The sequence below is a fragment of the Pseudorca crassidens genome, chromosome 4 (assembly GCF_039906515.1).
Source record: "Pseudorca crassidens isolate mPseCra1 chromosome 4, mPseCra1.hap1, whole genome shotgun sequence".
Taxonomy (NCBI): domain Eukaryota; kingdom Metazoa; phylum Chordata; class Mammalia; order Artiodactyla; family Delphinidae; genus Pseudorca; species Pseudorca crassidens.
Genome location: NC_090299.1, coordinates 116,969,272 through 116,993,554, shown reverse-complemented (window position 1 = coordinate 116,993,554; position 24,283 = coordinate 116,969,272). Strand labels below are relative to the sequence as shown.

Below are 24,283 nucleotides of genomic sequence, written 5' to 3'. Positions count from 1 at the left end.
GCCGATGCAGGGGACACGGATTCGTGCCCTGGTCCGGGAGGATTCCACATGCTGTGGAGCGGCTGGGCCCGTGAGCCATGGCCGCTGAGCCTGCGCGTCTGGAGCCTGTGCTCTGCAACGGGAGAGGCCACAGCAGTGAGAGGCGCACGTACCACAAAAACAAAACAAAACAAACTGTAATTGACAAAAAGTATAATATATCCTAATCTGAAATGCCTAGAATTCAGAGGTCAAATTGCAATAAGGAATTGCAGAAGAGAGGCCTTCAACACATTATTTTCCTTTGCTAATTTTAGTTTTCATGCCTGGGCATCTGATAGGACCCGGACCTATGCTATGAAGGGCTCTTAAAGTATATGGATATATTTTCTAGGTTTTAGTATTTGCAGACCATTTTGTATCATCTTCAGACTACTAGTTGATGATTTTGTCACCTTTCAAAGAACCATCCATTATCTAGCTCCCTCTTTCTCTTTTTAAATAAACCTATTCCTTTGAGTATATACATAAATAAAAATGAAGAAACTGTAGGTGTACAGCTCAATGAATTTTTTCTAAATGAACATTCTGTACCATTAAAAAAATGAAAAGGTTAGCCAAAGACTGGGAAAAATATTTGCAAAACATATATCCAGCAAAGCATTTGAACCGCAATATCTTAAGAACTCTCATAATTTAATAATAAGACAAAGAACTGTGTCAAAAAATGGGCCAAGGATTTCAACAGACATTTCACTGTGGGTATATGAATGGCCAATACGTACCCCATAGAAAGATATAAGTACATAGAAGGATGCTCAACATCACTAATCATCAAGGAAATGGAAAACTTCCCTAACATGGGAAAGGAAATAGTCACCCAAGTCCAGGAAGCACAGAGAGTCCCATACAGGATAAACCCTAGGAGAAACACACCAAGACACATATTAATCAAACTAACAAAAATTAAATTCGAAGAAAAAATACTAAAAGTAGCAAGCGAAAAACAACAAATAACATACAAAGGAATTCCCAAAAGGTTATCAGCTGATTTTTCAGCGGAAACTCTGCAGGCTAGAAGGGAGTGGCAGGATATACTTAAAGTGATGAAAGAGAAAAAGCTACAACCAAGATTACTCTACCCAGCAAGGATCTCATTCAGATTTGATGGAGAAATCGAACTTTTCAGACAAGTAAAAGTTAAGAGAATTCAGCACCACCAAACCAGCTTTACAATAAATGCTAAAGAAACTTCTCTGGGCGGGAAACACAAGAGAAGAAAAAGACCCACAAAAACAAACCCAAAACAATTAAGAAAATGGTAATAGGAACATACATATCAATAATTACCTTAAATATAAATGGAGTAAATGCTCCAACCAAAAGACACAGACTGGCTGAATGGATGCAAAAACAAGACCCGTATATATGCTGTCTACAAGAGACCCACTTCAGACCTAGGGACACATACAGACTGAAAGTGAGGGGATGGAAAAAGATATTCCATGCAAATGGAAATCAAAAGAAAGCTGGGGGCTTCCCTGGTGGCGCAGTGGTTGAGAGTCCGCCTGCCAATGCAGGGGACACAGGTTCGTGCCCAGGTCTGGGAAGATCCCACATGCCGCGGAGCGGCTGGGCCCATGAGCCATGGCCGCTGAGCCTGCACGTCCGGAGCTTGTGCTCCGCAATGGGAGAGGCCACAACGGTGAGAGGCCTGCGTACAGCCAAAAAAAAAAAAAAAAAAAGAAAGCTGTAGTAACAATACTCATATCAGATAAAATAGACTTTAAAATAAAGACTGTAACAAGAGATAAGGAAGGACACTATGTAACAATCAAGGGATCAATCCAAGAAGAAGATATAACAATTATAAATGTTTATGCACCCAACATAGGAGCATCTAAATAAATAAGGCAGATGCTAACAGTCATGAAAGGAGAAATCAACAGTGACGCAATAATAGTAGAGGACTTTAACACTTCACTTACACCAATGAACAGATCATCCAAACAGAAAACAAATAAGGAAACACAAACTTAAAATGATACGATAGATCAGATAGATTCAATGGATATTTATAGAACATTCCACCCGAAAGTAGCAGAATACACTTTCTTCTCAAGTGCACATGGAACATTCTCCAGGATAGATCACATCTTGGGTCACAAATCAAGCCTCAGAAAATTTGAGAAAATTGAAATCACATTAAGCATCTTTTCTGACCACAACGCTATGAGATCGGAAGCCAATATCAGGAAAAAAACAGTAAAAAACACAAACACATGGAGGCTAATCAGTGCACTACTAAATAACCAAGAGATCACTAAAGAAATCAAAGAAGAAATTAAAAAAATACATAGAAACAAATGACAACGAAAACACGAGGACCCAAAGCCTATGGGATGAAGCAAAAGTAGTTCTAAGAGGGAAGTTTATAGCAATTCAATTTCACCTCAAGAAACAAGAAAAATCTCAAATAAATAATCTAACCCTACACCTAAAGCAACTAGAGAAAGAATAAAGAAAACCCAAAGTGAGTAGAAGGAAGGAAATCATAAAGATCAGAACAAAAATAAGTGAAATAGAAACAAAGAAAACAATAGCAAAGATCAATAAAACTAAAAGCTGGTTCTTTGAGAAGGTAAGCAAAATTGATAAACCCTTAGCCAGCCTCATCAAGAAAAGAAGGGAGAGGATGCAAATCAATAAAATTAGAAATGAAAAAGGAGAAATCACAACTGACACTGCAGAAATACAAAGGATTATAGGAAACTACTACAAACAACTATATGCCAATAAAACGGACAACCACGAAGAAATGGGCAAATTCTTGGAAAGGTACAATTTTCTAAGACTGAACCAGGAAGAATTAGAAAATATAAACAGACATATCACAAGTAATGAAATTGAAACTGTAAATAAAAACCCTTCAACAAACAAAAGTCCAGGACCAGGTGGCTTCACAGGTGAATTCTATCAAACATCTAGAGAAGAGCTAACACCCATCCTTCTCAAACTCTTCCAAAAAATTACAGAGGGAGGAACACTCCCAAATTCATCCTCAAAGCCACCATCACCCTGATATCAAAACCAGAAAAAGATATCACAAAAAAAGAAAATTGTAGACCAGCATCACTGATAAACATAGATGCAAAAATCCTGAACAAAATACTAGCAAACAGAATCCAACAACATATTAAAAGGATCATACATCATGATCAAGTGGGATTTATCCCAGGGTTGCAAGGATTCTTCAATATATGCAAATCAATCAGTGTGATACACCATATTAACAAATTAAGGAATAAAAACTATATGATCATCTCAATAGATGCAGAAAAAGCTTTTGACAAAATTCAACACCCATTTATGATAAAAACTCTCCAGAAAATGGGCATAGAGGGAACCTACCTCAACATAATAAAGGCCATATTTGACAAACACACAGCAGACATCATACTCAGTGGTAAAAAACTGAAAGCATTTCCGCTAAGATCAGGAACAAGACAAGAACGTCCATTCTTGCCACTCTTATTCAACACAGTTTTGGAAGACCTAGCCACGGCAATCAGAGAAAAAAAAGAAATAAAAGGAATAAAAAGTGGAAAAGAAGTAAAACTGTCAGTGTTTGCAATTGTCATGATAATATACATAGAAAATCCTAAGGATGCCACCAGAAAACTACTAGAACTAATCAGTGAATTTGGTAGGGTTGCAGGGTACAAAATTAATGTACAGAAATCTCTGGCATTCCTATACACTAACAACGAAAAATCGGAAAGAGAAATTAAGGAAACAATCCTATTTACCATTGCAGCAAAAAGAATAAAATACCTAGGAATAAACCTGCCTAAGGAGGCAAAAGACTTGTACTCAGAAAACTATGAAACACTGATGAAAGGAATCAAGGATGACATAAACAGATGGAGAAGTATACCATGTTCTTGGATTGGAAGAATCAGTATTGTGAAAATGACTATACTACCCAAAGCAATCTACAGATTCAGTGCAATCCCTATCAAACTAGTAATGGCATTCTTCACAGAATTAGAATAAAAAAATTTACAGTTCACATGGACACACAAAAGACCCCGAATAGCCAAAGCAATCTTGAGAAAGAAAAACGGAGCTGGAGGAATCGGGCTCCCTGACTTCAAACTATACTACAAAGCTACAGTAATCACGACAGTATGATACTGGCATAAAAAAGAGAAATATAGATCAATGATACAGGATAGAAAGCCCGGAGATAACCCACACACATATAGTCACCTAATTTACAACAAAGGAGGCAAGAACGTACAATGGAGAAAAGAAAGCCTCTTCAATAAGTGGTGCTGGGAAAACTGGACAGCTACATGTAAAAGAATGAAACTACAACACTCCCTAACACCATACACAAAAATAAAATGGATTAAAGACCTAAATGTAAGACCATACAGTATAAAACTCTTGGAGGAAAACACTCTTTGACATAAACCACAGCAAGATCTTTTTTGACCTACTTCCTAGGGTAATGAAAATAAAAACAAAAATAAACAAATGGGACCTAATTAAACGTAAAAGCTTTTGCACAGCAAAGGAAACCATAAACAAGAAGAAAAGACAGCCCTCAGAATGGGAGAAAATATTTGTAAATGAAACAACGGACAAAGGATTAATGTCCAAAATATACAAACAGCTCATGGAGCTCAATATCAAAAAAACAACCCAATCAAAAAATGGGTAGAAGACCTAAATAGACATTTCACCAAAGAAGACATACAGATGGCCAAGTGGCACATGAAAAGCTGCTCAACATCACTAATTAGAGAAATGCAAATCAAAACTACAAGGAGGTATCACCTCACACTGGTCAGAATGGCCATTATCAAAAAATCTAGAAACAATTAATGCTGGATAGGGTGTGGTGAAAAGGGAATCCTGCATTGTTGGTGGGAATGTAAATTGATACAACCACTATGAAGAACAGTATGGAGGTTCCTTAAAAAACTAAAAATAGGGCTACCATATGACCCAGCAATCCCACTACTGGGCATATACCCTGAGCAAAACATAATTCAAAAAGAGTCATGTACCACAGTGTTCATTGCAGCCCTATTTACAATAGCCGGGACATGGAAGCAACCTAAATGTCCATCGACAGATGAATGGATAAAGAAGATGTGGCACATATACACAATGGAATATTACTCGCCATAAAAAGAAACGAAATTGAGTTATTTGTAGTGAGGTGGATGGACATAGAGACTGTCATACAGAGTGAAGTAAGTCATAAAGAGAAAAACAAATACTGTATGCTAACACATATATACGGAATCTAAAAAAAAATGGTACTGATGAACCTAGTGGCAGGGCAGGAATAAGACGTAGATGTAGAGAATGGACTTGAGGACATGGTGAGGGGAGGGGAAAGCTGGGTTGAAGTGAGAGTAACATCGACATATATACACTACCAAATGTAAAATAGATAGCTAGTGTGAAGCAGCATTATAGCACAGGGAGATCAGCTTGGTGATCTGTGACAACCTAGAGGGGTGGGATTGGGAGGGTGGGAGGGAAGCTCAAGAGGGAGGGGATATGGGGATATATGTAAGCATATGGCTGATTCAGTTTGTTGTACAACAGAAACTAACGCAGTATTGTAAAACAATTATACTCCAATGAAGATATATTAAAAACAACAAACAAACATGAAGATACTACTATACACCCACTAGCATGTCCAAGAATCAAGTCTCACAGTGTTAAGATTGATGAGGATGTGGAGCAACTAGAAGTTTCCTCTCATACATTGCTGGTAAAATGGTATAGCCACTTTAGCAAATAGTTGGTTAGCTTCTTACACAGTTAAACTTATTCCTTATGAGCTGTAAATTCCATCCCTAGGTATATATCCAAGAGAACTGAAAGGATATGTCTGCAAAAAAGCTGATTTTCATAGCAGCATTATTAAAAATGGTTTTAATTTGCTTTTCATGAGTAAGGATATTTACATCCTTTCATCTGCTTGTTTACCATCTACATCTGGTTTATTTTAGAAGTATTGACATCTTTTGCTCTTTTGAAAATTAGGCTTCTTGGGAATTCCCTGGTGGTCCAGTGGTTAGGACTCCGCACTTTCACTGCCGAGGGCGTGGGTTCAATCCATGGTTGGGGAACTAAGATCCCACAAGCCACAAGATGCGGCCAAAAAATAAATAAAATTAGGCTGCTTATTTTATTATTATTGAGTTATAAGAGTTCTTTATATATTTTGGAAATACCGGTCTTTTAGCTGGTATTTGTTTTACAAATACTTTCTCCCATTTTTAAAATAGTGGCTTCATTTTTAAAACAGTGTCTTTTGAAGAGCAGAAGTTAATTTTTTTTTTTGCGGTACACGGGCCTCTCACTGTTGTGGCCTCTCCCGTTGCGGAGCACAGGCTCCGGACGTGCAGGCTCAGCAGCCATGGCTCATGGGCCCAGCCGCTCTGCGGCATGTGGGATCTTCCTGGACCGGGGCACGAACCCGTGTTCCCTGCATCAGCAGGCAGACTCTCAACCACTGCGCCACCAGGGAAGCCCCAGCAGAAGTTAATTTTGTTGAAATCCAGTTTCTCAGTTTTATCTTTTACGGTTTGTGCTTTATATCCCATAGAACTTTTTGCCTAACCCAAAGTCACTGATTTAGCACCGTTTTTTTTTTTTTTTTTTGTGGTATGTGGGCCTCTCACTGCTGTGGCCTCTCCTCCTGTGGAGCACAGGCTCCGGACGTGCAGGCCCAGTGGCCACGGCTCACGGGCCCAGCCGCTCCGCGGCATGTGGGATCCCCCTGGACGGGGGCACGAACCCGTGTCCCCTGCATCAGCAGGCGGGCTCTCAACCACTGCGCCACCAGGGAAGCCCTAGCACCGTTTTATTCTAGAAGTTTGATAAGTTTAAGGTTTTACATTTAGGTCTGTGATCCATTTTGAGTTAAAGGTTGGATGTAATGTGATGTATGGGTTGATTGAGTTTTTTTTGTTTTGTTTTGGATTTTTGTACGTGGATGTCCAATTGTTCTAGCACTGGTGAAAAGCTTTTCTGTTCTCCATTCAGTTGCTTGACATCTTTGTCAAAAGTCATTTGACCATGTATGTCTATCTCTGTTTCTGAAATCATTCTTTTCCATTGATTTAGGTTTCTGTCCTTTCACCAGTACTGCACTGTCTTGATTACTGTGGCTTTATAATAATAAATCTTGGTATCATGTAATATGAGTACTCCAGTTTTGTTTTGTTTTGAAATTGTTTTGGCTATTCTAGTTTCCTGGCTTTTCTATGTAAATTTTAGAATCATTCTGATGGTTTCCAAAAAAAAATCTACCTGAGTTTTGATTGGGGTTGCATTGAATCTGTAGATAAATTTTGGAGAGGAGTGATAATTTAACTATGTTGAGTCTCCCAGTCCGTGAATATGGGATATCTCTTCATTTACTCACATCATCTTTGATTTATCTCATCAGTGTTTTATGGTTTTCAAAATACAAATCTTGCATATAGTTTGTTAGATTTATCCTTAAGAATTTCATGGTTTGGTGGTGGTATTATAAATGGCAATGTAGTGGATTGGCCAAAAAGTTCATTCAGGTTCTTCCATAACATCTTAATGGAGAAACCCAAACAAACTTTTTGGCCAACCCAATATAAATATGTAATTTCCAAGTGTTTCATTGTTGATATGTGGAAACATGATTGATCTTTATATATTGGACTTTGTATACTACAACCTTGTTAAATTCCCTTATTATATCTAGTAGGCTTTTTGTTGTTGTTTTTTGTAGATTCTTTGGGATTTTCTGTCTATATAGACAGTCATGTTGCCTGGAATAACGACAGTCTTATTTCTTCCATAGTAATGTATACCTTTTATTTCTTTTTCATACCATATAGCACTGGCTAGTATTTCCAGTATAATGTTAAAGACAGAAAACATTCAGTCCTTCGCCATTATGTATGATGTTAGCTGTATTTGTTTTATTTATTTATTTATTTTTATTTTTGGCTGTGTTGGGTCTTTGCTGCACGTGGCTTTCTCTAGTTGGGGTGAGTGGGGGCTACTCTTTGTGGCGGGGCATGGGCTCCTCATTGCAGTGGCTTCTCTTGTTGTGGAGCACAGGCTCTAGGTGCGTGGGCTTCAGTAGTTGGAGCGTGCGGGTTCAGTAGTTGTGACATGCAGGCCCTAGAGTGCAGGCTCAGTAGTTGTGTCGCACGGGCTTAGTTACGCTGTGGCATGTGGGATCTTCCCGGACCAGGGCTCAAAACTGTGTCCCCTGTATTGGCAGGCAGATTCTTAACCAGTGTGCCACCAGGGAAGTCCCTGTATTTGTTTTAAAGATGCCATTTATCAGCTTAAGTTCCGTTGTATTCCTTGTTTACTAAGAGTTTTTTAAATCATGAATGAATGTTGAATTTTGTCAAATGCTATTTTTGCATCTATTGAAATCATCGTATGGGCTTTTCTTTATTCTGTTGATATGGTGAATTATATTGATTAATTTTTGAATGTTGAACCAGCCTTATATTTCCAGGGTGAATTTCAGTTGGTCATGATGTAATAATATCCCTTTTATATATTGCTAATATTCTGTTAAAATTTTTTGCATCTGTGTTCAGAAAGGATATTGGATTTCTAGTCTTCTCTTAATGTTTCTGTCTGGTTTTGGTATTAAGGTGTTGCTAGTCTTATAAATTAATTTGGGAAGAGCTTCCTCCAGTCTCGATTGAGCTGGTTAGTGTAAACACACATATTAGTTTGCTATCTTTCGTGAAAAAATGGCGGGGGTGGGGTGGTAAAATGCACTCATATCTGCTTAACTTTACAAAAAGAAGGGGCAGTAGGGAACAAAGATTTATGGGAGAGAATGACACTTCTTAAGGCTATATACCTTTTTATATAGTTTTGAGTTTTCAAAGCATATTATCTTCCATATTGAAAATAAAGATGGGAATGGGGAAAGTCCTAAACCACCAGAACAAATGAACCTGATTGTACCATAAATTAGTACTATACTTACATTGAAGGGGAAGAAAGAGTGACTCTAAGTAATTTTTTAACATAATATTTGACTGTGTACCCTCATCCTGGGTAGCGGTAAGAGAGAGGGATTGCAAACAAATCCTGAACTGTTTCCTCTAGAGTTTATTTTTTGTAGTGATATGGACAAAGCAACTCTGGGTCATTTTTAGGTGTATTATGGATTGAGTAAATGTTTTCAGGTTGTTGAAGCTAGGACCTGAGGAAGGAGGGACATACAAATATGCATTGGGAGAAGGGAAAAATGAATCCTGTGGGGATGGATTGGAATTGAAGGTATCAGCTTAAATTTATTATTTTTGAAACCAGTATGTATGCGCATATGCACATGCATATGTATGTATGAACACACATATATATTTATATGCATATGTGTATATGCATGCATGTATTTCCTAGTAGTTCTGTCCAAGTAAAAGGCAAAGAGCAGTGGGCACACCAACCCCCCAATCTCGATCTCTAATAGTATTCCCAACACAAAGGAACTGGAGTTCCTCAGAGGAATGGCTGATTGCAAGGGTATATACCAGGTGAATCTGTACCTTTTTTTTAATGCTAGAAAATAAAATGTTTTTGAAAAATATGGGAGCATGTCACAAGCCTGTTGGAGGTCCTACTGGTCTAGTCATCAGATTAGTAATGAACTATGAACCATTAAAAATAGGAATCCATTACCCATAAGATAATAAACTAGTAAATAAATGGACAAATAAAGAAGAGAGCTCTCATGCTTACAGTAGAATTCTGAATTCTAGAGTTGGAAAAATCATCATTTTGCAGCTCTTATTAGGCAGGGCAAGAATCATAACAGAATCTAGGGGGGAAATATTGATGAGGAGCAGGGTATTTCCATAGAGTTAAAGTGTCTCCCCACCACCTGTGTATTATTTGCAAGGTATAAAATAGGGATTATGCATTGGTGAAATCCAACAACAACATGGGTACTACGTGAATCTACATATGATGCCCTGAGGGGATATATCGTCATCTGTGTAGTATTCTGGCCAAGACTACATAACCTGAATCTGGAGGAAACAATAGACAAACCCCACATGAGGAACATTCTACTTAATAAAAAGGGGAGAGGCTGTACTCTTAAAACAAAACAAAACAGAAAACAATGTCATAAAAGATAAAGGCTGTGGAAGTGTTTCAAATTATGGGAGGCTTAAGAAAGATAAGCCTAGGTATTGAATGAACTGCAATACCTGACCCTGGACTGGATCCTATACTGGGTGGGGAGAAAAATACTATAAAATGATTATCATTGGATTAATTGAAATTTCAGTTGGAGTACTGATCTTAAATACAAATATTGTAGCAATGTTCAAATTACTGACAATAACTGTACTGTGGTTATGAAAGAGAATATCTCTAAGGAAATACACATTGAAGCAAAGGCTCAAAGAACCATGATATACATAATTTATCCTCAGTTGCTTTAGGGAAAAAAAAGACAGCTCAAGTGTGTCTGTGTGAAGGGAAAGAAAGTTTATGAGCACAAATGACAAAATAAAGAAGGTAACGTTAACCATTGGTGACTTTGAGTATAAGGGTGATTCTTGTATTCTTATATTTGCAACTTTTCTGTAAGTTTGAAACTATTTCCAAACAAAATAGTTAAAACACTTAAAAATATCTGTCCTTTATTTTTAGACTTTCTTTATTTATAAAGAGCTCAGTTATTTATCTGGAACAAGTTTGGAATGAACATTTTAATAATATTTTCCTATGTGTGTTGCGGCTCTGCAAACTAACCATTGTTGAATATGATAACAGATGGGAAATAAATGTCACCCTGTGGACAGCCAGAGACTAAAACCTAATCTGGCGGGGGTTGGGGGGCGGGGAACCATTTATTATAGTGGTTACTTAAAGTTTATGGAAGTATTGGCTACAACATCTACTGAAGTCTTTGAGTTATTGTTGTTATCACTTAACTATTGAAGAAATATTAGAATGATTCTTTTACATCAAGAATCTAGCTATTGTCTCCTGATTATTTTCTTTTGTAAACTCAGAAAGATTGTCATATTTAGCCCTAAGAGTGTAACTATTCATTTCTTCATTCAAAAAATGTTTATTGAATGCCTACTATGTGCTGGACCCCTTCCTAAGCATTGAAGATGTAGCAGGAAACAAAACAAAGCTCTTGCCCTTGTGGATTTTATGTGTTTGGGGGAGGAAATACACAAACAGGAGTAGAAGTGAAATAAACGAATATTAGTAACATTGGAGATAAATAAATCAGGGAAGTGTGTTAGGGATGCTTGGAGCAGAATAGTTACAGTTTAAAATAGACCGAATAGGAAAGAGTTAACTCAGACATTTGAGCAAAGATCTGAAGATAGCAAGGGAGTGAGGCAGGTGGAGATAATCATCTCAGAATAGCTTTGAGGCAGAGAGAACAGTAAGTGTAAAGGCTCTGAGGCAGAAGTATGCCTAGCCTGTATAAGGAATAGCAAGGAGGTCAGTAGGAAATGAGGTCAGAGGTAATGGGGGCTAAATTATGTAGGTTCTATTTTGCCGTTTTAAAGATTTTGGCGTTTATGAGATGAGAAGCCATTGGGAGATTTTGGGCACAGATGTTACATTATATGATTTATGTAAGATTATCAGGATCACTGTGGCTGCTTTGATGAAAAAGGGCTGAAATAGGGCAAGGGTAGAAGTTGGGAGGCCAGTTACTAAACTATGGAAAAAAATCCTAGTGAGAGATGATAGTTACTACTACAGTTTCTACGTAGATGATGAGAAGTAGTCAGATTCTGGATATATTTTGTATATAGAGCCAGTAGTATTTGCTGATGGGTTAGAAAGAAGAGATTCCTAAAACTCTTTTGGGGATATCTGGAAAAAAATTTTTTTCTCATTGATCTTCAAAGTGTATGATTCAAAGGTCCTTAGAATTTACCAGCACAATTTTCATGTTAGGTATAAGAAAACCAACTTAAAGACATAGTTAGGCCAAGGAGGTACAGCTAATTGTCTAGCCAAGCCTGGAATACAGGTCTCTTGTTCTTGTTTATATAATTTAGTTTTGAAATTCAGTTTTTATACCTATGTACATATACATTCATACTCAACGTTTTGACAATAAAGCTAACTTATTCTAAATTGGAGCAAACCAAAGCATGAAATAAAAACACTTAAAATGTCAGAGTCAAAATGTAACTCTGTCTAAAATGTGATTTAAATTTTGATTTGTATAAAATGGATACCTGAAATTATATTATATTGCATATTGTAATTAGAATGCACTGAAATCATATCAAAGCATTTGCCCTTGGCTAAATTTATATTAAAAGATTACAAAACAGGATCAGTAATACACCATTTTAAATTTCTGGTACTTTAAGTCATCTGTAGATTGTAATAAAATACAAAAATGGGTTGAGAAAAGCATTGGTATTCTAGCTTGCTGTTTCCAGTTCTGTCTGGCTTTCTGCTCTTTCTGCTTCTTTATCTCAATACTTGGCTGTACCTGGTAATTCAAAATGGATAAAACCAAATAATCAGCATCCAAAATACATATATAATTTCTATGAAATAATAAGTAAAGGGCAAAAAACTAAGGAGGAAGTGGCCAATAGAAATAAAGAGGCATTTCATAAAAGAGGAAACATGAGTTAGCCACTAAACCTGAAGAAATGCTCAGTATCATTAATCAACAGAAAAATGCAAATTAAGACTACAGTTAGATGGTTTTACACCCCCAAATTAAGAAGTTGGCATTACTAAATGTTGGAGAGCATGTAGATCAATATGAACTACCTGGTGCTGATGAGATTATACATTGCTAAACACACTTTGGGAAAAAGAAAAATTGGCGACCTCACGAAAAAATTGAAAACACATATATTCCTCAACTCCTAGGCAAGTACTTAAGAGAAACGTTGGCACATGTGGAACAGATGTGTATGAGAACTTTCATAACAGTAATGTTCATAATAGCAAAACGAAACAAAACCTGGGGAGAAAATAAGGTGCTATCATAAAGAGAATGAATAATTCAGTCATGGTGTATTTACACAATGTAGAGTTATTCTGCCCTGAAATGAATGGACTACAACTATATGCAACATTTAGTTGCATATGTATCATGAATACATCTTGAAAACATAATATTGAATGAAAAACAATGAAAGTGTTGTTGAAGGATATGTACATATGTGATATGCTTTCTAAAAATCAGAGGAATGATAAACACAAAACATAGGATAGCAATTACAGAGGACTGAAGATGAGAGAGGTGGCGTATAGGACAGGGAAGAGCAAATCAGTAAAACATGAGCAACTTATATTTAGGTTCTCGTGTTGGGTGACAACCAATATGTTTTACGTAAGTTGGTAGTTAATATATTAAAAAAACAGTGCAGGTATATTCTGATGTTACGATTTAGGAGACATGTCATCATTTCTGCCTACTTTCTCACTGCCAGTTGAATCCCAAACATCACTCAGAATTTCACTAGAGGGATCTTGTTTTAAAATCTTATATCTCATTAAGCATGTGTCTGCCATCTGACAAGCCACTCAATAACAACTTGGCTGAATAACTGAATGAATGATTTGGGAAAATAGTTCAGAATTTTTCTTAGAAACCACCTAAGAGGTAGATTTCTTTTTTAAATAAACTTATTTATTTATCGTTTTGGCTGCATTTGATCTTCGTTGCTGTGCATGGGCTTTCTCTAGTTGTGGCGAGCTAAGACTACTCTTCGTTGCAGCACGCAGGCTTTTCATTGCAGTGGCTTCTCTTGTTGCAGAGCACGGGCTCTAGGTGCACGGGCTTCAGTAGTTGTGGCACGTGGACTCAGTTGTTGTGGCTTGTGGGCTCTAGAGCGCAGGCTCAGTAGCTGTGGCGCACAGCCTTAGTTGCCCTGTGGCATGTGGGATCTTCCCGGACCAGGGCTCGAACCTGTGTCCCCTGCATTGGCAGGCGGATTCTTAACCACTGCACCACCAGGAAAGTCCCAGAGGTAGATTTTTTTTTTTTTTAAGAAGTGGATTTATTTAGAGAGAAACACACTCCACAGACAGAGTGTGGGTCATCTCAGAAGGTGAGAAAGGCCAAAACAGTAATCATTTGTAACTAATTTTTTTTTTTTTTTTGAGATATGCGGGCCTCTCACTGTTGTGGTCTCTCCCGTTGCGGAGCACAGGCTCCGGACGCGCAGGCTCAGTGGCCATGGCTCACGGGCCCAGCCGCTCCACGGCATGTGGGATCTTCCCGGACCGGGGCACAAACCATGATCAGCTAGTCTTTTTTTTTTTTTTTTTTTTTTTCGGTACGCGGGCCTCTCACTGTTGTGGTCTCTACCGTTGCGGAGCACAGGTTCCGGACGGGCAGGCTCAGCGGCCATGGCTCATGGGCCCAGCCGCTCCGCGGCATGTGGGATCTTACCTGACCGGGGCACGAACCCGTGTCCTCTGCATCGGCAGGCGGACTCTTAACCACTGCGCCACCAGGGAAGACCACCAGAGGTAGATTTTTAAAAATACTTTTTCATAAGTAGTGAGATAGACAGCAAAACTAGTTTATTGCAAAACTAGGTTTTTGAATAAGAACTAACTGTATATTTGAGGGCAATATTATTGATGTTCGAACTATTGTACTAATATCACAGAGATTAACAAACATATGACAAGAACAAATAGTTGATCAGTTGATCAGATTAACAAACATGACAAAAACAAATATTGATGTTTGAACTATTGTACTAACATGATTACAGAGATTAACAAACATATGACAAAAACAAATAGTTGATCAGAAAAGCAGAATATCGTTAAAAGATGAATCTATTCTTAGGCATAACTTTTTAGACTTAGAAAGCCCATGGGGATTAATCCAAGCTCCTCATTTTTTTAAAAAAAATTATTTATTAATTTTTGGCTGCATTGGGTCTTCATTGCTGCACACGGGCTTTCTCTAGTTGCAGCAAGTGGGGGCTACTCTTGGTTGCAGTGCGTGGGCTTCTCATTAAGGTGGCTTCTCTTGCTGCGGAGCACAGGCTCTAGGTGCATGGGCTTCAGTAGTTGTGGCTTGTGGGCTCTAGAGCACAGGCTCAGTAGTTGTGGCGCACAGGCTTAGTTGCTCCATGGCATGTGGGATCTTCCTGGACTAGAGATCGAACTCATGGCCCCTGCATTGGCAGGCGGATTCTTAACCACTGTGCCACCAGGGAAGTCCCCAAGCTCCTCATTTTTGAATAAAGGAGCTTTGGAACCAAAGAAGTAATTGATTAAGGGCATAGAACTTGTTAAGAGCAAAGTTAAGAAAGACCAGAACCTATATCTCATCATTCGTGTGCTGGTGTTTTCATTTTGGAATATTGAATGGTAAATAAAAGAAATAGTTAAATATCCTATATGAGACATGCTAAATAACTCGAGGTTGGATTATAACCATTGAGTGAGGAAGCACTGTTTTTTTTTTTTTTTTTCTTCCGGTATGCGGCCTCTCACTGCTGCAGCCTCTCCCGTTGCAGAGCACAGGCTCCGGACGCGCAGGCCCAGCGGCCATGGCCCACAGGCCCAGCCGCTCCACAGCATGCGGGATCCTCCCAGACCGGGGCACGAACCCGCGTCTCCTGCATCGGCAGGCGGACTCCCAGCCACTGCGCCACCAGGGGAGCCCTATTTTTTATTTTAACTTAGAACATATCGATTCAGCTCTATACCACATTTATCTTCAACTACTCCTAGAGAAATAACATGATTTTTTTTTCTTTTTTGCTCATATTTGGTTCTCCAAAAAGAGACATTGTGATCTACGATGTACAGATGAATACTGGACTAGAGTGGGAAGAATTAGGTTCTGAACCTGGCTCTGCCACTAAATAACTGTGTTGTTGTTGATTCTTTGCATAACTATTCCTGGTCTCGGCTTCCTCACCAGTAAAATAAAAAAGCTGAACCAGATGGTCTGTAGAGATCAGTTTTGAATGACTCTATATTCTCCTTTGAAGTTTGAATAGCAGATTTTATCTATCTTAAATAAAGTGTTGTCTTGTGTTCCAGTATGAAGCCATTGGCAAGAAATAAGGAGGTAAAGAGAGAATTAGTAGGAAATGAACAACTCATAAAAAACATTCTGAAAATAAACTGGGCTTTCTTTTTTTTTTCTTTCATCACAGGTATAATACTTCTCCACGTCTGCTTCAGGAAGAAAGTGCCTGCCACTCCTATTGTTTCTACGCAGGTTCATGCCAGCCCAGAACATAGAATCAGGTCAGTTTTAGGATTGTTTTGTCTGTTGAACAAGAAGCCAGAAACAGAATCATGATAATCTTTGCTGCCTCGTTGCATTGTAACTGAACTGTGACTCAGAAAGGCTGGGTTTTAATCCTTCTTTACCACTGATGACTGGGTAAACTAGACAAACTTCCTTTCCTGGATGGCTTTTAGTTTTTTGCACCAAAAAAAAAAAAAAAAAAAAAAAAGATATATTGGAATATATTTCAGTTTCAGTTCTGGCTTTAAAGCATCATACTTTTATTGTAGACACCTACATAGAATAAAATCATGTTATTAAAGTTTTTCCTTTTTTTCCTGGAAAAATCTAGTTGTAAGCACAGGCTTTGGAACTCTTTATTGTATTATAGTAACTTTGAGTGACTAGTTTGAATAATGAACTATGTTGTGAGGCACTTGAGAGTACTATGGCTACTTAGTTGCCTGAGTTTTAGTATTTTACTTTGCTCTATTGTTACTGAAAAGTTTATTTATTTTTAAACAACAGAAATTTATTTTCTCAACAATTCTAGAGGCTGGAAGTCCAAGATCAGGGTGTCAGTGTGGTTGGATTCTGGTGCAAGCTCTCTTCTGACATGTAGATGGTCACCGTCTAGCTTTGTCCTCACAAGGCAAAGAAAAGGAGAAAGAGAGGGAGATCTCCCTTTACCTCTTCTTATCATATCAGTTTAGGGCCCCACTCCTATGACCTCATTTAACCTTAATAGCCTACTAAAGACCCTATCTCCAGATACAGTCATGTTGAGGGTTAAGGCTTCAACATATGAATTTTGGGGGAACACAGTTCAGTCCATAGTAGCCACCTAGTAGTAAGATTGCTGGGTTGTATGAAATCTGCACTTTCAACTTTTCTAGATATTTCCAAATTGATCTCTAAAGTGGTTGTAATAATTTACACACCCTTAGCAAGTATATAGATGATGGGATTTTTTTAACTAGAAGAACTAAAAAATCCCAAATGGAAGATAGAGGGTATAGTCTTTTGTAATTGCAACTTCTTTTTCCTGTTCCACCAATGTCTGGAAAGTCTTCCAAATAGCTGTTTAAACCTTGGCTTCTGTTAATCAGTTCTTTTGTTTGTAGCCATGGTACTACATGGAGTGCTCTGTTCTCCTCTTTTTTTTTTGAATTACTAGTCATTCGATAATGTTCTTGAGCTGTAGAGAGGGTATCTTTTTGACCATGTTAGTTCTCTATTGATTGCATGTGACTCAGTTCAAATTAGCTTAAGCAGAAAGGGGAAGTTATCAGCCTTTTGGGCACACCAAAGGATCCAGGGCAGAAATGCAGCTGGGCTGTGCAAGGAGAACCCAGGAATCAAATGTAGTCAGGTCTCTCTCAAGCTCTCAGTGGCATGCCTCTCCTGTGCATGTCTCACTCTCTTTGGCTTTCTCCATGTTTCCATTCTTTGTCATGGGAAGCGTGGTCGCCACCACTGCCCATGATTTATATCTTCTAATTCAGACTCCCAGAGAAAGGCTTACTCTTAAGTACCTAATCCCAAATATTCCAGAAAAAAACTCTGATTCCCTGCACAAGTTTGCAGTGGCTGTCTTGCCATCTTTGTTTCAAGACCTGTTCTCTGAAAAGGATCTGACTTACTCCTAGTAAAATGCAGATGACCAATAATATAGTATTACTCCTACCAGGTGTATTTGTTAAGCTAAAGGTGTTTTTCTAAATGTTAAGCTAAAGCTGTTTTTCCAAACTGTGTGGAAGTGAAATCTTGTGTTGTAGTATATAAAAATGATTAACCTAGATGCAAGAAAAGTATTAGGAATTGAAAGGTAGTGTTTTAGGTTTCAGGGAGTGGAAGAAAATGAGTAACTATGTAGGTAGAGGAGGAGGGCAGGTAGATAGTCAAATATATACTTCTAAGGTAGCAGTGTTACAAAGATTGAATACAGCAAGTAAAAGAAAAGCCTTTCTATTTGCCTTTTTCGAGAAAAGATTTGAAGGTAGAAGAAAGGACCATTAGACTTAGTCCCACCTCAACTACTAACTATGATTTTGGATAAATCACTTATTCTCTGTGTAGCTCGGTTTACTAAATCCTGGCTCCTTATCAGCTGTGTCCTTAACTCCTGGACACCAGTTTCTTCATCTTAAAAATGGAATTGATGATAGTGGTGCCCCAGAGGGTTCTTGTGAGGAATTAATATATGTTAAGTGTTCAAAACAATTCCTGGCGCATCAGCAGCAGCAGCGTCAATTTTTGAAATGAGTCAATTACATTATATGATTGCAGGAGTCCCAGCTAACTTAAAAAAAAAAATCTGTGGTCTAAGATTTTCTGATACAACCTTATGTCTTTTTTCAGAATAAAGACTTAGAAGCTTTGTCCATCTACTTGAGTCCTGCATTGAGGCTAATTTTGGTATTGCCAATAAAAGTCATTTTGAATTCAGTGTATGTATTAGTTCTTTTTGCTACATGTATTAATTTGTTAAGGTTGTCACAACAAATTACCACAAACTGAATGGCTTAAACAGCAGAAATTTATTGTCTCACAGTCTGGAGGCTAGAAGTCTGAAATCAAAGTGTCAGCAGGATTGGTTGCTTCTGAGATCTATGAGGGAAGGATCTGTTCCAGGCCTCTTTCCTTGACCTATAGATGGCCACGTTTTCTCCATAGCTCTTCGCATTGTCTTCCCTTTATGTGTGTCTGTCTCTTTGTTCAAATTTCTCCTTTTTATAAGGATACCAGTCATATTGGATTAGGGCCCACCCTAATGAGCTCAGTTTAACTTGATTACCCCTGTAAAGGTCATGTCTCCAAATAAGGTCACATTCTGAGGTGCTGGGGGTTAGGACTTCAACATATGAATTTTGAGCAGGACACAGTTCAAGCCATAGCACTACATAACAGATTACCCCAAAAGTTAGTGACTTAAAACAACAAACATTATCTCACAGTTCTTGTGGTCAAGAATCTGGGTGCCGTTTGCTGGGTCCTCTGGCTCAGGGTCTCTTGCAAAGCTACCTTTGACACGTCCGCCAGGGCTGGTCTCATCTGAAAATCCTAGAGGGGGATCTGCCTGCAGTTCACTCACATGCTTGTTGGCAGTACTTAGTTCCTCACTGGTTGTCGGGGCCGAAGGCCCCAGTTCCTCATGTTGGCTGTTTGCCAGCAACCTACTAGTCCTTGCTGTGTGAGCCTTTGGTTTTTGTAGTGTAGTCTTGGAAGTGGCAACCCATCACTTTTTCCCTATTCCATTCACTAGGAGTGAGTCATTAGGTCCAGTCCACACTTAAGGAGAGGTCCAGTACACACTTACACAGGGATGTGTATCCCAGGAGGGGAGGTTATTGGAAGCCATTTTGAAGCTCCCTACGTAGACTATAAGAATGAAGAAAGAAGAAAATATGCGAAGTGGAAAAATATATAAATTATTTAATATTCAGGAAGCTTTAGTCTTAAACTCTAAGCAGAAGTTTATCACTTTTGTGCCATATAGCTTTGTAATCAGAAAGTACCCCCTCACCCTTAAAAAAAGGAAAACTCTCTTATCATTTCCTTTTTTTTTAAAGCAAAGAGGAGTTAATTTTGTTCCATTTCATCAAATTTGTTATTTTTTTAATCCTATGTAGAATTCTTCAAGTGGTACCTGAATTTTCACTTTGCTGAGTAAAACCTGGTATTTCTCATAAAATATCCAAAGGCCTACCCTCGTTTCCCTAAAATAGTTAAGAGCAAGGGTCGTAGGTTATTGAGTACTTTAATTTTATCAGCTTTTCTGTGGTCACTTTCTACAACTAAGTTATAAAGTGTGAGAAATTATCAGACATTTGTGAAGATATTTAGTATACCAAATTGGCTAAGGGAAATGCCCAATTACAGTTACTTTTACAGAATATAGTGGCACAATCATGTATACTTCATTTACCAGCTAGTAGTTCTCAATATTTGTATTGATGGAAAGATAATTGGAAAGTGTTATGGATTCATTTTTGTAATCTTTGTTTTGGAAGGTGGTATAGTTGTGTTTCTGGAAGCAAGATTTGACCTAGTTGGCATTATCTATATAAGTTAATCTAATGGGTGTGTGTGTGTGTGTGTGTGTGTGTGTGTGTGTGTGTGTGTGTGTTTAGCACATGGAATAACAGTATTTTAGTAAATTTAGTCTAAGAAAATCTCAAATTCATTGAGAAAAGATTGTCTTAACTCCTTTAGGGTAGATTGAGCATGTACTTCTAAAGCATCTGATTACATGACTGAATTTTATAAGGAGTTTTAAAATTATAATTATTTGTGAATTACTATAAATATATATCATACATTTTAGTTTAGTTATTATTAGAAATGATGAGATTTATTTTTAAATCTCAGTAGGTTTGGAACTCAAAGTTCTCTCATACTGTACAGAAATTAAATGAGTATGAATTCAATAGAATTTCTATGTGATATCCCTTTATACTTGTTAGGGGAATGTAGTTTAATAGAAACCATACAAAATTTTTGATTTAAAACTTCCTTTTGACACACATAGAGTGGACTGGGGAATTCATTCTTATAGTTGAACAAATGGTAATGGTTTTTCGTAGAAAAAAAGCAATGTTGCATTGATATGGCAAAGAGGAAGTTTTAAACTTAAACTCTTAGTATTTTGCATTACGAGGATATTGAGCTAAGAGTTTTGTTTATAATTTACTCCCTTGTTTGAAAACTTCTGGGAATAGATTTATGACTAGATTTTGGGCTTTAGACTATATATGAGAAAAATAGTATAGCATTTTTTGTCATTTAGAAAACTATTACCCACAAATGAAAGTCTGTAGAATGTATTCTTTCTAGAAACATATATTAAGAGAGTTTAAAAAGTTCAAAGAAGGGAACTCAGTGCAGTATAAAAAGTGCAGATGTACTTAATGTGAAGCTTAAATTACAAGATTTAAAAGGTTTTTATAATCAGAAAAAATAAGTTGAAAAGTAAAGTAGCACTACAAATTGGAGAATTGAGATTTAAAAATTTAATGCAATTTTTCTTTATTTTAAGAAATAATACTTAAAGTTTGCGACTTAAAAATATGAATCATTTTAATCATACTTTAACCCATGTTGTGAAACTTTTTTCTTTTTTTTTTCCTTAGACTTTTGGTTTATTGTCTAGAGCTTACCGTTTCTATGACTATATCATTGAGTTGATTTTGATCCTGAATATCACTTATTTGGCTCTTGTTTTGAGGTCAAATTATGCATCAGTCTTTATTGACAATATGTTAAAAAACTGTATAAAATATTAAAAGTAGATATAAGAGGGGATAACTGCAGTGTGTAATATGTATTAAGGTTCAGTTTCCAAACTTAGTCATACTTCCTGGTTTAAATCTTGGTGTCATTGCGTACAGCTGTTTGCCCTAGTATAAATTTCTTAATTTCTTATGTCCTCATCTGTTAGATGGGTTTATTGATAGTATTTAATGGACGTTCATAAGAGTTAAATGAGATAATGCTTGTAAAGTGCTTAATATTGTGTCTGGCACATAGTAAGTAAAAGCTAAATTCATGTTAGCTGCCATTTCTTGTTACAAGCATCGGCCTTAAGTCATTTTTACTTATGTTTTTGAAGGATAGAATATAAGCAAAATGATGTCATGTTAATGATAATATATAACCCTTAGTATTCAGTTGATTGATTACATATTTTATTAGCATATAGACTTTATTTTTGAAAAGTAGAATAGAGTTTACATAAAAGGTTATGAGTTTAGAGCCATCACCAAAATTATTGACTTAAAAGGGGGGAGAAAAAGGGAATGGAGCAGGTAAGTGTGCCGTTTTTGCTGTAGGTCTGAGGAGAGATTTTGTAGTCACTAACAACAGTTTTTTAAAAAAATTGGAAACACTAGGATGTCAGCTTTTCATTTTCATTTTCTTTTTAAACTTTAACTGTTAGCCACTCTGTTCTGGTTTTTGTTTTGTTTTGTTTTGTTTTGACCTGGGGAAAAAGAGTGGGAGAAGGTGTGCCTGTTTTTTTCCTAGTCTTACAAAGGATATATCCTTTGGGTCTTGTGTTCCCAGTGGTAGGAATGTCCCTTGCACCTCAGTTTTATGAAGACCTCTACTAAAAGGTATCTTTAAGTATATTAATCTGGTTGTGAGATGACTGTGGCTGCTTCGTAGCATCCTAAGAAAGCTAAACTCCTCCGTTTAGAAATAGGATCTATGCCTAAGTTGGGGGAAATAGGGAATTTAGGAGGAAGTTTCTGGCTCAGGTGCATTTGCTCCTAATTTGGTCAAACATCAGCTCTATCTTCGCCCGAGGACATTTTTGTTGTGTGTGTGCTTTGTATAAATGAAAACAAAGAAGACCGCTGCTCTCCTAAGAGCTTGTAAATGGAAAGTGTTATACAACATACATGATATAGAAGGAAAGGGAATGGGGGAGGGGAATTCTGAAATATAAGCTCTAAAGCTGTTTTATTATCTTCTTTGTGTGTAGTCGGGGAGGAGCTTTAAAAAGCCTAACCCAGAATCATATTTTGAAAGTAAAGATTCAGTATCTCTTGACTGAATGAAGGATTGTCATGAATATGTCTATATGCTGAAGCAGAAGGTGAGTTAAAGAATTATTTGATTTCAAAATGTATAGGGAAGGAAGTACAGGTCCTTTTAATTTAAGTTGATTTAATTGTTTGCTTTTTAATTTTTTACATAATCATTTTGGGTCTAAATACAGATTAGGATATTTTGGTTCTTTCCTCTTCCAGATAGCTGAAATTATTTGTCATAGTCTATTCTCTCTTCCTTCCATCTTCCTTCCCTTCCTTTCCTTGTTTCCTTCCACATACTTTTTGACCTTTCAGTTGGTTCTTTTATATTTGGTCTTAACCACATGTTTTGTAGGAAGCTGTTTTTCTCCTTATGGTATCCCTAGCTCTTTCTTAACTGTATCATTGCCTAGTCCAAAAAACCCCAGATGCGTGAATTTTTGTAGTTACCTCTGAACCAATCAGAATTCATACTTTATGAGAGCAGTTACTATTTGTTTTATTTTTTAAATCTTTTATAATTAAAAAAAATCTTTTAAAGATTTTTTACCTTCCTCTGACATCAGTAGATTATCCTGTGCTTTGCTGTATCTAAGTGGGCGTTCTGGAAAAAGGGCTTCCTTTTTCGGCCAGAGTTGGTTGAAGGAAAGCTTTTTTTTTTTTTTTTTTTTTTGCGGTACGCGGGCCTCTCACTGTTGTGGCCTCTCCCGTTGCAGAGCACAGGCTCTGGATGCGCAGGCTCAGCGGCCATGGCTCACGGGCCCAGCCGCTCCGCGGCATGTGGGATCTTCCCGGACCAGGGCACGAACCTGTGTCCCCAGCATTGGCAGGTGGACTCTCAACCACTGCGCCACCAGGGAAGCCCCAACTGTCATTTAATTCTTTAAGCAATATGTATGGAGAGTAAATTAAACAACTTTGTGGCATATAAAAGTTTTTACTGAACTATTGGACAGTATATTTACATGCTTAGACCTATAGAAATCCAAGCAAAAGAGACCATCTGTCAACTGAATTGACCTTCGGTATTACTTCTCTGTCTGTCTCTCTCTCCCCCCACCATCCCACCCCCTCCACACGCATGCACAAACAGTTAAGATTTTTATTAAAAAATTTTTTTATTATTATTTTTTTCACCGCACCGCACGGCCTGTGGGATCATAGTTCCCCAACCAGGGATCGAACCCACACCCTCTGCATCGAAAGCTCGGATTCTTTTTTTTTTTTCCAGTACGCGGTCCTCTCTGTTGTGGCCTCTCCCGTTGCGGAGCACAGGCTCCGGACGTGCAGGCTCAGCGGCCATGGCTCACGGGCCCAGCCGCTCCGCGGCATGTGGGATCTTCCCGGTCCGGGACACGAACCCGTGTCCCCTGCATCGGCAGGCGGACGCGCAACCACTGCGCCACCAAGGAAGTCCGGAAGCGCGGATTCTCAACCACTGGATCTCCAGGGAAGTCCCAAGATTTTTAAATTAAAGTTTGAAGGACAAATGTTA

General features: G+C 37.8%; 1 protein-coding gene across 7 annotated transcripts in view; it reads left to right on the top strand.

Annotated features, from left to right (window-relative positions):
• The window catches only part of WDFY3 (WD repeat and FYVE domain containing 3), a 264,009-nt gene that overhangs the window by 15,167 nt on the left and 224,559 nt on the right, over positions 1-24,283 (top strand). For all 7 annotated transcript variants that reach the window (XM_067736490.1, XM_067736495.1, XM_067736492.1 and 4 more), the window contains exon 2: positions 16,179-16,272. The gene's annotated coding sequence lies outside the window, so the exon portion shown is untranslated. The remainder of the gene's footprint in view (positions 1-16,178; positions 16,273-24,283) is intronic.